Source organism: Heterocephalus glaber, unplaced genomic scaffold (genome assembly GCF_053883595.1).
Source record: "Heterocephalus glaber isolate CG9 unplaced genomic scaffold, H.glaber_assembly_v1.0 deba00000594, whole genome shotgun sequence".
NCBI classification, from domain to species: domain Eukaryota; kingdom Metazoa; phylum Chordata; class Mammalia; order Rodentia; family Bathyergidae; genus Heterocephalus; species Heterocephalus glaber.
The window spans coordinates 21,201,425-21,216,052 of record NW_028258151.1 but is presented as its reverse complement, the minus strand read 5'-3'; positions in this window follow the sequence as shown (position 1 = coordinate 21,216,052).

The following is a 14,628-nucleotide window of genomic DNA, read 5'->3' as shown; positions in this document are numbered from 1 at the left end:
ACACACACACACACACACACTTGTGTTCCCCCACCAGGGCTGGCCCAATTCAAAGGGCAGGCCCAACTCTGGCTTCTCAAACATGGGACCTGAGGGGGCTCGTCCAGGCTGGACTGACCTCCCTCAGTTGCACCCCTGCAGGGGCACTGACCTTTAGAGGTACTCCTGCCCTCAGGACTGGCTGAGCCGCCTTGCCACCCTGCTCCCTGACAGACATAACAGAAAAGATGCAAGAAGTCACCCCAGACCTTCTACACACAATTTATGGAGTCAGTCAAAGGTCTCTGTGTGTCGGTCCAGAACAATGGATGTACCTAACATCTCCTGCCAATGCTTCTGCAAGGACCAGGGTCTGCAAGGCAGAACTCACATCACCTCTTCTCATCCCTAGGAAGCTCAGATCTGACTCCACCAGGATCCTTCCCTCCAAGACATTTGTACCATGCAGGATCAGGGCCTCAGCTCATCTCACTCACCCTGCTGGGCTCCCCAAGAACAACCCCAAGGCAAGGGCTGGTTTGGAGCACTAGGTGGGCGGAACTTGGCCCTCTTTTCTCTGACTAGAGTCCAGGCAATGGGAAGGCTCCCTCTTCAAAAGGGGGCAGCACAGCCCTGTGAACCCTGCTACCTTTGGTTACAGGGTTGCGTCTCCTCCCCACTCTGTTGCAGGGGGAAAGCGCTGGGTCAGTGTATCCCTAGGTCCCTTATGAACAGAGGGTCAGTGCTCAGCCTTTGTGGGTGTTAAGGCTGGCTTCAAGGGAAGGGGAGCCCAAGGCTGACATCACCAGGAAATGCTGCCCATGGAGAGTAACAGAGGTGCTCAGGGACCCCAGAGCTGAGCACTGACAGTGACTGTGGGCTGAGTGATTGATTGGTTGGTGTGCTTCTCCCACTGTATGCCCCACCCTCACCTGCATGCATGTGAGAGCAGCTCCTGGGGTACGTGTGGTCTGGTGACCCTGGGCTGTCTATCTCACCATCCCTCTTCTGGCCCCTAAACCTACAACCTGGTTCTGACAGGGCTGCTCTTGCCAGTTGAACTGACCAGTGTCTGGCCAGTCCCACAAGCACTGCGGGCAGCACGGGGCACCAGGCATTGTTCAGGGTTACAGGAGTTTGCCCAATGATGGAGAAGCTTGAGAAGATTCGGGATGGAATACAAAGACCACAGAGGGGCTCAGCTTCTGTGTACCCAGACGCAGAGCATCCCCCCGAGTGTGCTTTGGAATGGGGTTGGACAGTAAGAGGGTGAAAACCCCAAAACTCACTCCCGCTCACCTGTGCCACAAAAGAGCCTGGGCCGCCCATACAGGCCCTTATAACTGCAGCCTCCCCCCCGCCCCACTGGCCTGGGCTTCCCAGCAGCCTTTGTGCCCAGGGCAGGGGTGACACATCCTACTAAATGGAACAATATGCTCCCCTTTCTACCTTCACTTTACGAAGTGTTTGGAATTCCGATGGCCCAAACAGCTGGATGTGCCTTGCCCTGGTTCTCCCTGGGACTCTGCTAGCGGCCAGGGCCTTGAATAATTCTTATAAAAACCATGTCAGCCTCAAACTGTGTGATATCTGATTTGTAGCACTCATAAAACCCCATGCTTGCTGCCAGACAGGGGGAAGGATGGGGACAACTCACTGAAGTCCCCCCCCACACACACACTTGTGTGCATGTGTGTATACATGCACATGAGTGACTGAGAGATACCTGGGGGGGGAAGGTCACCCCAAAGAACTGGGCCCCTGCAGCTCCTGTCTCGCTCCATGGTTCTACCCTACCCCCAATAGGGATGGTTGACCCAAGTCCCTCCGCAGGAGTCTCATCTGTTCACAAACACCAGGCCTGTAGTGTCTTAACTCTGAATGACAGCCAGGGCCAGAGGGGTCCTAGATTGTCCTCTAGAGTTAGAGGAACAGCAAAAGTGACTGCCTGTCTGGGAGTCCCAGCCCACTACATCAGCCTGGAGTTCAGATGACAAGGGACTGGCCGGACCAGGATGCTTGGGAGGAGGTGTACCCCACCTGCAAAGTTCCAAGGAAGTACCCAGGCAGAGTGCTGGGCTGGCTGTGTAAAGGGACCATCATTCTGTGCCACAGCCTCTGGAGCCCTTAGAGCTGAGGGCACAATTCGTGATTCTCTGGACATCCTTATCTGGCCCCAAGTGACAAGGTGTGTGGGGGAGTGAAGCTGATCAGGGGACCCAACATCAGGCCTAAGGGCGTCCAGGCTGCCCCACACGGACCCACGGGGAATGTCCTCAATCCCTGAGAGGGAGCAAGAGCCCGCCTCAGCGCTGCTGGTCAGAGGGTTTAGATCATAAACCCCTGCTTAGGCTGTGGGCACCAGGAGGGGGCTGCTTGGCAGGGATGGCCATTAAAGCCCAGATCAAAGGGCCCTTTAAACACATGCTCATTAAGAAGGCTGGTCAGAGCAGCCCAGGCCAGGCCACAGAAAGGGGTTTGCTGTCCATGTACCTTACTGGGGAGAGAAAGGCCAACCTCTAGTGGACATACACGGGGCCACAAAACATCTGTGGGGCCTGGGCATGGCAGCAGACAGCCCCAGGGTCTCACCGTCCTGGCTTTCATTGGTCATCCTGCAGTGTTTGAGAGGATGGACAGCAGGACCTTAGGCTTAAGGCACCTGCCTAAGGATTTGGGGAGACATGGGGGCTGCCTGTGGGCTGGGAGATGGCACTTTCCCACAGGCTTTAGTGGCCAGGAGACAACAGCCAGCCACAACTCAGACAGGGAAACTCTGGCTGCCTTGGGTACACACTTGAGCTGTGGGGCTCCAGGAGCAGGACTGATGGAAGCTTCCAGAGGGAAGGCATGGCTGTAGGTACAGCCTGGCTGAGAGGGCAAGCATCTTGGTTTCCACCCTGAGATACTGGGCCTGTAACTGTGAGGCCTTTGGTGGCTGCCTTATCTTTGTCTAAAATGTGGTGGTAATGCTGGCATGTAAGGTTGATGGGAGGAGCATGTAAGGTTGATGGGAGGAGCCCCGGGACCTTCCTATGGGTGTTAACTGGGGGATTTGCCCTTCTTCTTGGCCCCCATGGGCTGTGGCATTGCATGAGGCCTGGTGCTTCCATATCTAGGCAGGAAACCCATCACTGTCTATTCCTCTCATAGCCATATTGTGACAGAGTGTGGCCAGACATGTGCACCCAAAGCCCAGTCCTAGATGAATGGGCTGACCTAGGAGAAGGCATTGCTGTTGTTGGCCAGGGACAGGAATTTCCCTTGGTGCCAGCCCAGACCCCAGCCATGAGGTGGCATGGCCAACCCATCCAAATACCAAGATAGCCAAAGGATGTGCCAATTTGGATGATTCTCAGCTCCTGGGACAGCCATTCTTTGAGGAAGCCTTGTGGCAAGCCCATACCCTGACTCAGGGACTGGGAACGACCCCCCCCTACCCACTCCAGGAGTGTCCCAGGCACCAGAGCATTTGATAGCACCATGTTCCCTGCTGCACAGCCACTGCCTACTGCAGCTGGTCCCTTGTGAGAACGCACAATATAGGCACAACCCTACTCCCAGGGCTGACATTGGCTCCACTGCAGTCACCTGATCATGTGGGCTTTGCCCTGCTGCTGTATTTCTCTCCACTTAAAGAACCCTGCTGCTATTTTACCCTTTCCTAGTGAATCTCCCCATCCTCAACCTCTAGATGCCCCTAGTAGCACAGGGATCATGACACTAGAATCATGGCTTTTCCTCCACTGACAGCTTGACTCATAGCCCCAACTGAGTCGTTTCTGCACACTGAGGGACAGGGTAGCCACCAGGTGCTCAGCCAAGGCCTAGACTCTGGGGAAGGGGACACTGTGGCTTTGGGAAGGGCTGGGCTAGTGCTAGGATGCAGATGTGACTGAGTGTGCTGGGGGCAAACCTGCTCAGTCCCCCAGGAGCTGGGCCATTTGTCCCAGAGTTGCAAGACCAGATCCAAGTCACCCATTGAGGCTTCCCCCAGGTCCTAGGACAACCTGGTATGTGACGACCCTGAGCTTGGCCCTGTGCCCCCAGGATGAAGCAGCCCCAGCTTTGCAAGGTGCCTCCTAAAAATACACCCCAGGCTCTGGCACCGAAGGAGGCCCTGGGGTCAGGACCAGCTGTTCCCATCTCGGCTGTCCTCCCCTCCCAGAACACACCCTCCTGCCCAGGCCCAGGCCACACCCCAGCTAAATCCACCTTGGCCCCTCGACTGGTACATAATGGGAAAACTATGTGTTCTGAGCCTCCTTTGGGGCTTTGGGAGGACATGCCCACTTGTGCTGGGGTAAGGGGAGCCGACAGCTGCCCGAGGAGTGACGAGGGACACCAGGAATGTCCTTTATCTGAAAATATCAAGTGGCCTGCTGATGCTGGGAAGTCATTTCGGGGAAGCCAGAGCCCCGGACTCCACTGCTGAAAGGGAAGTGGCTTTGGAGATGGGGCTGCAGTTGCCCACATTTATCACGATGACCCTGCAGGATGGCAGCTTCTGGCTATCCCAGTCTTGGGTTTTTCCAGGGGCTGCTGTCTGGTCCCTAGACCCCAAAGCCAGGAAAGCTTCAAGTTCCCTGGGAGGCCCTGGGAAAGGGTCCTGGAGGCAACTACATCTGTCATTCAGATCATGTCTGGCACCTCCAGCTTCCCAGGTCTGCGGTGTCCCACCCATGACACAGGGGAGGGCACTGGGTGGGTGTTTCTGCTGGGCCCGCCCCCTTCACTGGCGCTCACATTTATCTCACAGACTCTTCTCCCCACCCTGGGGTCCACTCACAGGCACTGAGGGACCAAGATGCATGGCAACAGAGAGACCAAGGGAGGACCAAAGGGCGTGGTGAGACAGTGTGGGCAGGGGGCTCAGGCAGGAAGATCCCCCATGAAGTCGCAGGAGCAAAATGGAAATTCAAGGAGTGTCCCACATCCAGAAGCCTGGACCTGAGAGCTTAGGGAGCAAGGCCCCAAGGAGGGACAAGGTGACTAGGTGGGGTCACTGGGCAGCAGCAGGCAGCAGCCCACTGGGCTTGGCTTGGAACACCCAGCCGCATGTTTGCCCTCAGGGCTCACGGAATGTTCTTGGTGGGCCAGGGCTGTCAAGAGAGTCCTGGGAGGGTGCCAGGAGCTTAACAGTTGGCATGGTGCCCCCAGTGCACTTAACCACCTCTGAGGTATGACCTGTGTCATCCCCCACAGCAATGCCAGGGTGGGGGCAAATAGAAAGGGGCGACAGTGGTCCCCTGCCTCCTGATCATCCTTTTGAGGGGGTGAGACAGCAAGGAGAGACATGGCCAAGTTTGTGAGAAGCCCATGGCTGGCTTCGATGTAGCCCTGCTCTTCTGCCCAAGCCAGGATGCTGTGAGGGGGTACAGTGGAATTGGGGTTTCAGTGAGTGTGACCAGGTTCCCAGGTCAGGATCAGGGTGCTCTAGAACCTTGGGGTCTGTGGAAAACTGTGGGCTCTTCCTGATGCAAGTTCTGGGGCTCTAGGGCCATGAGTGCATGGGACGAGTGGCTCTGACTCCTGGGAGGTCTCCATGCACTTCCATTAAACAGGAGAGCCCATCTCAGGGGACATGGGTCTTGGCCATTCAGAAGTGCTGAGTGGGGTCAACAGGTGGGTCTCCAAGGAGTTGGCCTAGCACCACCAGATGCCTGATGAGGGCAGTAGAGGAGCACAGTTTCCTGTGCCTCTGGCTATCTTGAATCAGGGCCCTTCTGCCCCCAAACCAGGCCAGTTATCTCCTTGAGGCCCTTTCCTACCACCCAGGCCCCTGGAAGGTAGGAATGTGGGCCCAGAGCTGCAGTTTTGGTGTGCATGTCTAGGCCTCCAGGGTGCCCCATCTTGTTGGACAGGGAGATCTCGGGCCCAGGGCTCCTCCAGTGGAGGACTGTTGGGGATAACCTGGGGAACTTTTGTCTCCCTGATAGGTGGTGAAACTAGGGCAGGAATTGAGTGAAGTCCTCTTTCTCCCTTCCTGGTGGTTGGTGCCAGAGAAAGGGCAGGCAGTTCATAGTTCCCAGCATACTCACCAAGGCCTCAGAGGATGATGCCTGTGCACCCAGGACCAAATTGGGGGAAGGGATGGTATGGGCACAGTGTCCCCAAATTTCAACCAAGGGTGGCGCTGCTAACCAGGAGGCAGTCAGCAGTGAATGGAAGGGTCGTGTATGGTGATGGCCGAGCTGGACTTCCTGGCTTAGCTGTTTGAAATATGAGCTCTCCTTGAACTAAGCAGGTTAGGAGACCATAGCATCACTGGGAAACTTGAATCTCTGCCACAGTGGCAGTAGGAGCCATGTCCAGGCCAAAGAAGGAGGGCCCAGTCACACTGAAGGGCAGACAAGCGTCCCCTGTCTGGCAGGCTGGTCTTCCACTGCCCCTCCAGCCCTGCAGGCACAGCCCCTCCCCCACACCCAGCCTTGCCTCCCCGCATCTGCTTTCTAAGTTAGAGGGATCCGGTTCGCCCCTCCTCCAGGGGCTGTGTCTTATCTCTGGGAAAGAGATTACAGAGTTTCTGACATTAAATTTTCATGCTGAAGTTTTCAGCATGTAGTTTGAAAAGTATTTTTTCCAAATAACACCTGGAGAGGAGGGATACAGGAAGGCCACTCAACACAAAAAACCTCCAGCACTCCCTCCCCACAAGGCTGCAAGGGTCTCCTACCCTCCCCCAGTGTGAGTTACTGATTCCAGCTACAAGAGCCTCCTCAGCTTCTACCCTAAGTTCTCCCCTCCAGCCCAGCCTGTGGGCCCCCAAAGCCTCCCAGCTGTTTTGGTGGGTGTCAGGACCCGGGGCTGGTCCTGGGCTGCACAGGTCTGATTCACAGGCTTCTTTGGTTCTTTGTTTTTAGGTTCTTGGCTTCTGGCAGAACAGCTTATACTTACTGGGGCTGGGTGTGGCCAGCTGGTCTTACACCCCACCCCCAGGAGAGCTGACCCCTTTGGCCTGGGGACTCCTCTGAGCCCGAGGTGGTCCTGAGGTCTGAGTCCCGTGTCCGTCCAAGGGAAGCAGTAATGGAGGGGGTCTGCTATTTGTATCTTTGGATAATGAAGGGGCCACTTGGAAAATCTCGTCTCTAGCTTGTTCGTTGGGTCATTGTGACTTGGGGATTTCCAAACATTGGGGCCATGAGAGGTCACCTTGCTGACCCTGGCCTGCCTCATTATGTCACAGCCAGATTGTGGTGGCATCTGATAGGATCCAGAAGCCTGGGCTGGGAGCGGGTAGGGGCCAGAATGTGGGGGCAGGGCTCAGCTCAGCCTGGTTAGGTTATGAGACTCCTGGGGCCAAATGGCCTTCATTGTTCCTCCTGTCTCCTGTCCCTGAGCAAGGGGCCCACAAGTGCACCAGTCCCTGTCCCAGGCAACCCAGGTCCAGCCCATAAGGGTCCTGCCAACTTCCAAAGACTCCCTGCCCCTCACTCCTCCCTGCTGAAGGTGAGTTACACTTCAGGGGCACTGCCTCAGCCCTGGTCCCCAAGGTCAATGCCCCCTCCTACCCAGCGCCTCTACACCTTCCAGCGGGGAAGCCCCACTGTGCCTCTCTTTGTAGCTCCTGGGACCCCGAATCGCCATCAATGCCACTTCAGGCTGCCTAGCCCTTGCTAAGCTCCTTGTCTCCTTTGGTGTCCAGCCCTGCAGGGAGGCCTCCTTCCTCTGCCCTATGTCACACCCTCCTAGGAGATTTTTTGCTTTAGACCTAAGTCCCCAGCATGGGACCTCCTGGGTTTCCAGTGGTACATAGCCCATGAGGTGCAGGCAGCCCATAGGAGGAAGGCCCAGACCCAACTCTGCCCAGCCCCAAACTAGCAGAACCATGCTGCAGCCCAGCTGCCTCTGGCCCTGATTCCCTCCCCAAACCCCTTTTTCTCTCTTAGGGTCCCCAGCAAATCTCCATGCCGAGCCCAACTGCCCCTCACCTTGTGGATCCTCCTGGTCATTACCCAGAATAAACTCTCCTGTGACCCCCAGTGGAAGATGGGCCAGGCCAGGGAGGATAGCCAAGGGCACAACCGTGACTCACCTGCTGTGTATCCCCTCCTGATTCTGGCAGCTCTTTGCCTCCTCAGGGCCTCCTTCCCTGCCAGGGTTGGTGGGCAAAGGGACCGCCTTGTGTGACCCTTGTCCTCCTGGGAGGAATGAGGCTAGCAGGAGCTAGTTGCCTCCAAAATCGAGCCTTCCTCCATCAGGAAGAACTGGGGGTACTCTCTGGACCCAGAAAGGGACTAGGCAGGGTGAGATTCCCCTCCTGCTCCCAAGGGAGAGATGTGCCATCCAGGGACTGGAAGGCAGAGGTGGGAAGGTAACCAAGTAACCAGGCAGGGCACCCGAGGATGTTCAACCTCCTCCCTGGGTGAGGGCCGGCAGCTTGGCCAAGTGTCCAGGGCTGGCCCGTCCCCAGGTGCCCTGGAAATGGGAGATGGGCTGGCAGTGTTCAAGGCTGAGCAGCACGCAGGGTGCCACGCTCCGTCCTGCCCCTCTGAGCCTGGCTTGGCCCTAGGCTTAGCAGGTCAGCACTTTCTGCAAACCCACACACATAGCCGCCAAAGGCTGCTCAGCAGGGTGCCCAACACAGCCCTGTCTGCCCCCCACCCCCTCACCCTCCCTGCCACACCTCCTGCCTCCTGTCCTCCCCACACAGATCCCACCCACCTCTGCCCCCCATACTCCAGAAGGCTCAGTGGTGAGCAAGATGGCTGGAACACTGCCCATTCCTGGAGCAGCTCCCATGGCTTCCTCTTCTAGTCAGAGCAGACAGCCTTGGGAGCAAGGTGCACTGGGGGTGGGATCCGGACTGTCCAGCAGGACCATTTGGGATGGGAGTCTCTTGTTCAAGTAAGATGTTGGCGGTCCTGGTGTGGTTGTTGGGTTGGTTTGGGATTCTAAATTTCCATGGGTTGGCTATAGGCCCAAAGTCCAGTCCCACTGGGGGTTCTTCAGGGCACAGTGGGGATCCAACAGTCAGGCTGTGGAGGATGCTGTGCTGGCTGGAGCTGGGCAACAAGGGAAGCCACTCATACTCATGCCCAGGCCACTTCCTGGCCCTGGCTAGCTCCAGAGCAAGACTTTTCCCATGATCCAGCTACTCCTGGGCATGGCTCTTACTTCAGCCTTCTCCACAGCAAGATACCTTGTTCCTCAGGTCCAAGAAAGTTCCCGAGCCACCATCTCCCTGACCCCGAGTCCCCTGGGCTTAATGTCCCTTTCTGACCCTCTTAGTGTTGTGTAAGGAGGATGAGAAAGATCCAAAATTGGGAAAGAGCAGGCTATTGGGTAGACGGGGCTAGGGTTGGCCCAGCAGGTGAGAGGCTTTGGGGAAGATGGAGGGCTTGGTGGAGACAAAGTGGACATTTAGAGAAAAAGAAGGGAATGGAGAGAGAGAGAGAGCAAAGATAGAGGCCAAATTCTGAGAGGAAGAGGGCAGCTCAGAGGAAACAGAACCACCTCTGGAGTCACCACAGGCCAAGAGCCTCAAGTGCCAGGCCAGGAAGGCATCCAGGTGGAGGGAAGGGGCAACTTTTGGGGAGATGACCTTCTTTCTGGGAGAAGAAAGGACAGAGTGAATCAGCAAGACAGAGAGAAGACAGCCCCAAAGTTGAGAGGCTGGAGAGGGAGACTCAGCACCCTGCAGCTAAATGAGAGTATCCTTCCCAACCAGAGTCAGCCAGGTGGGTGCCACCCCATAAGGTTGTGATCCTATGCTGGGATACTGGGTAGTGGGCAGGCAAGGGTTCCCATAGCACCAGACACAAAAAAGCAGTTTCTGGGAGAAAAGACATGGTTCTGTGTCTTGGAGGTGATAGGAGGGTGGTGGTATGCTGGTGCATGGGGCAGTGTGGATAGGAGCTCCTACACTGGGGGTCCTAGGCCATTTTACCCTCCTAGAAGGCCCTGGAAGCTGGGAGCATTTCTGGATGACTTGGGGAGTGAGGAGGGAGAAGGGCTTGTGGGAAGTAGACCAAGCAGCACCCTCCAATGCCAGCCACAGCAGGGCTCAGGGGAGGGGGCTCAAAGTCCAGGGCCAGGAGGTAGGGATCTGGTGCAAGTCCTGATGGTGAAGGGGCCTTGTGCCATAGGGCTGGCTAAGAAATATGGAAAGGGTTGGGGAACCCAGGTGGGTCCCTCGCCATTGCCATGTTTTGGGACTCTCCATGGAACTCTGTGGCTCCCAGCCCTTCAGGGTGAGGAAGTCAGACCCACCCGACCCATTCTCCATCCCACTGGCTGGGCTCACATTTCTCTCTCTGTGTCCATCCCGCTGAGGAATGGGGGTCCTGGCCACAGCGCCTATCTCTACTGGGTTTGGGTGGATAGTGTCTGGAGAAAGTCCCAGAAAAATGCAAAGTTTTGAGGTTGATCTAGGCTGAGGACAAAGATCAGATTCCTGGCTAAATTTCCACTGAGACTTCAATTCCCTGGGCTAATGATTTGGGGGCTGAGGATTAGGACGAGGGGCACAGGGCTCTTTCCTGATGAGGTCTCCTTATCCCAAAGGCCAATTAGCCTTCTGAGCAGAGCCGTGGCAGTGGCTTTCTTGTCCCCTGAGCCAGGTGAGCTTATTTGTTCAGAGGGGCAGCCTCTGAGATAAGCCCGAGGCAGGGCTGCTTGCTCCCCATCCCCTGCAAGCAGGCTGGAGCTAGGTGGGTCTAGGGACCCTTCCTGATGAGTAGGGTATGCCCCTCCCTAGACCACAGCAGGACCTCCATTGCCACATCTGGCTAAGGTCTGGCAGGGAGGCAGCCATTTCCAGGTGGGGCTCCCAATACCTGCAGCCCATAGAGCTGGACCTGGAAGCACCTCCTGTGTAGTTGTCAGAGGGCGGGCCTTACCCCCACCAGGTGCTCAGCCTTAGCATCCCCTTATGGAGTCCTCAGAGCCCCAAGTGGGCCTTCACCTGGTCCTCCAGTGCTGGGCTCAACCTGGTGGCTCTTCGAGGACTTGTTGTCTTTAAGCCCCAGAGCTCCAGCCTGTATGTCTTGGAACTGACCTGTCCTGAACTCCATGGGTAAGATGCAATGGTGGCTGTGCTGGGCTCCAGCCCACGGTGGTCTCTGGATTGGTGCTGAGGGCTCAGGGGAGAGGCTGCTTTTGAAAGATGTCCTCCCACCTGGCCTGTAGGCTCCTTCAGCCATGGACATGGCTGCATGCTGGTCTCCATCACGGGCCCTTCCTGGACTGTCTCACCAAGACCCAGGGACCCGCAGTGGCTGCTCCCCCACTGGCCGGGTGGGAAAAGGCCACGATGCAAGGCACAGAGCAGGGCGGCCAGGGATTGGTCACTGCCTGAATGTCCCCGGACGGATGCCCGTGTGCCCTTGGGCAGCTTTCCCCTCAGACAGGCTGTCCAGGCCGGGGAAACCCTAAGCCAAAGGGATTAAGAAGAAAGGCACAATCAACTGCTCCCTTGGCCGTGCTAATTTGTGCTTCATTTAATGCATATTCCCTCAGTGGGTCAAAACACGGTGCTGATGAGGCCAGAGGTCCGGATGTGTCCCTTAGCTCTGGTCAGCCTCTCTCAGATACTGGGCCTCACCCGCCCCACCCCTGCGCCCTTTCCCCTCACAGCCATCTTGCTCACTTCTGTGGCTGCACAGGAGAGGACAGAGAGCCTCCTCTGGGTTCCTGGGTACACTGAGGGGTGCAGGGACCCTCAGCTCGGGCATCGAAGCTGGTCTCAAGAGAACCTCAGCCTTGGATCAGGATCTCAGGGCCCTGCCTGGCCATCTGCTCCCAACCCTGGGACCTAAGAGTTGCTCCCGACCTCTGCTCAGTGGGAGGTAGGAACTCTGCACTGGGTCCACATGGGGATGGGCCTGAGAGCAGAGTGCAAGCTTCATACACAGGACTATTGCTCTCTTGGACACTGTGGAGAGTGCTAGGATGCCTGGAAGCGTCCCAGTGGTCCACAGCCAGTGATGGCTGGAAGAGCCAAGGACTCAGGTTCCATGGACTGACCATTTGCAGGGCTGGAGACCCCTCAGCATTGTCCTAGCTCTGTTCTTGGATGGAGGCCTCCTGGGGGCTGTGCCAGGCAGGTGGACAGAGTAGAGTCAGGGTCCTTCCTAGGTGGGCTGTGGGGAAGATGCTCTACCTCCTCCCATCTATCATAAACTGGCACTGATGGTGGCCTTGACTGTAAACATTCCAGATCACCTTCAGGAAGAACAGAGAGACCCCAGGTGACAGGGAAGAACCAGGGTCAGACCTTCCACCCCTCCTAAGCACCAAATTCCATTTGGCTTGCCCAGCACACATAGTCCCTTTGCTTGTTCTGTGGGGGCTGAGCCTGCTGTGACTCCCCTCTGGGTGCGCTTCCCCATAGTGACCAAAGCCTCCCCAAAGGCTCCACAGTACCAGCTTGGAGAGGGGGTGGGGCCCCCCAGGCCTGGAGGCTGCTGTTATTTCTCCTCTCTCCCCGAACTCTCAGACTGGACCACTTAAGAATAATGAGGTCCAGGTGGTCCCACGTGAGCCTCGATCCTCACTGGCTTCAAGGCCAGGCCTTCTGCCTGTCCCACCTCCCGCTGGAGCAGCTAATGACAACCAGAATCTGGAAGGTGCAACTCCTTGCTGCTGTCAGGCTGTGCGGGACCCTTGGCCACAGGTGGCCACAGGGCAGGGGCCAGTCAGGCTGACAGGTCTACACTGTTGCCCTACCCTAGGGATCTACTTCTGTTGGACCCAGACCTCTGCCCTGCCCCTCATGGGCCTGGATTCAGCCAGCACCCTGCTGCCAGGGATTTTTTTTTTGTGGGACCTTAAAGTGATCAGACATTTCTATTTCTTGGTTGCCTACTTTGCCAGCATACTGAGCTGCTTCCGCCTCCTGTCTATCCAAGGGGAAGAGAACAAGTGGCTTGTACTGCCAACAACCATTGGCTGGGGAAGACAGGAGCACTCTGGTGGAGGATGGCACTGACATTAATGCCACCAAGCTGTATGCTTAGACATGTCACAGTGGCTAAGCCTGTACTGCATGAATTTTACCACAGTAAAAGAAAAGGTCCATGGCACTACTGAACTCCATGAGTTCACAGAGCATATGCTGTCACGGGGCCAGGATAGTGGATCTTGGTCACTATGTAGGACAGTGTTCTTCTGTCCAGCCCTGTGGTGGTCAGGGCCTCCAGGAATCCCTGTTGTCTTACCTCCTTCCAGGAGACATGTCCCCTCTCCTCTTGCCTCTGACTCTGTAGTGCTCTGGTCCTGGCCTCCAGCCTCCCAGGCTTTGTTTCCTTGGGTAAAGGAGGCTGCCCAGCCTCAGCCCAGGCCAGCTGTGATGAGCCACAGTAAGACAAGGAGACACGTGTTGTGCAAAAGCCACATGGTCCTGAGCACATGGGCCATAGCACCAATGAGGGGCTTTGCCTACAGCACTTCCCAGAGGCACTAATGCTTTCTCCTGGAAAGCCCGTGCAGGTCACCTGGACCTGGGCAGAGTGGGTGGACAATGAAAGAAAGCAGGGTCTTGTGCAGAGATGGCAAATTCAAAGAGGCCAGGAGTGGGACCATGGAGAGAGGGTGGTGATAAATAATGTTGTGCTGGAACCAGTGGCCAGGCTAAAGTGAACCTTGACTACATTGCTTGGGGTCTCATTCCAGCAAGCAGAGGAAAGAATTCTACTGGTATTATGAAAAGAAGATGAGATAGAAACAAAAAGGAATAATAGGGTGATGTGTCTCAGCCTGGGGAGTGCGGGTAGGTTGGGGGCTGATCTGGCTCCGGGGGAGCTGGGCTCGAAGGGCAGCCTGCAGGCCTCAGAAGGAGGCCGGGACTCAAGGCTGGCGGGCACCAGGTGGCGGGAGGAACAAAGGGCCAAGCGCCTGAAGACCTGCCGATAATTGCACTGCCTGCAGAAGGGTGGCCCTGGCCCCGCAGCCTGTGGGCCTTGAGTATTTCCACATCCAGTGATAAGGCATTGGTTACACAATTACAGGGTGATTGGGACCAGGGGGCCGACGCCAGTCACTCTGGAGTCCGAGGGAGGCTGGGGTCCAGGGTCTTGCTTTGTCGCTCCCTCACCTGATACCATCAGCAAACCTGCCCTGTCCATGCATGTGGTCACCATGTGGCCACACCAGTTCCTGCTGTTGTCTTCTCACTAAGCCTGGAGCTTATCCTCCCCTAGGCCTCTTGAACTGGACACATAGAGGTGGGTGTGGGGGCTGGGAATCATACCACTTCCAGAGCCTCCCTCTGCCCATCTGTCTAGCACTTCCCACCTGTCAGGGGCTGACCACTGACGCTGCCTACCAGCCATAATCTGGGGAAAAGCCCACACTTTGCCCTTCCAGGAGGTAGTGGTGCTCTGTGGGGACATGCTGGAGTGTCTAGGTTCCTGAAGGCTCTTTGGGGTCTGCCTAGCCCTGTCCTAGTGACCTAATGAGCAATAGTCCAGGCCAAATGAGCTGGTACCCATGCTTGGAGCCAGGTAACTCCAGCATGGGCAGATGGACATTCTTGGCAGAGCCAGTAGTCAACGGGACACAAGTGTCCCCAGCTGGGACTCCCATCTGCCTCTCTCCAGGGCTACTCAGAGGACTGAAATCCAGTCAGGGAGCAGAACAGGGCCATCAGCAGGAGGGGCCTCTGGGTAGCTTTCCCTTGCAGCTTTCCCACGATTCCCCCATAATCGG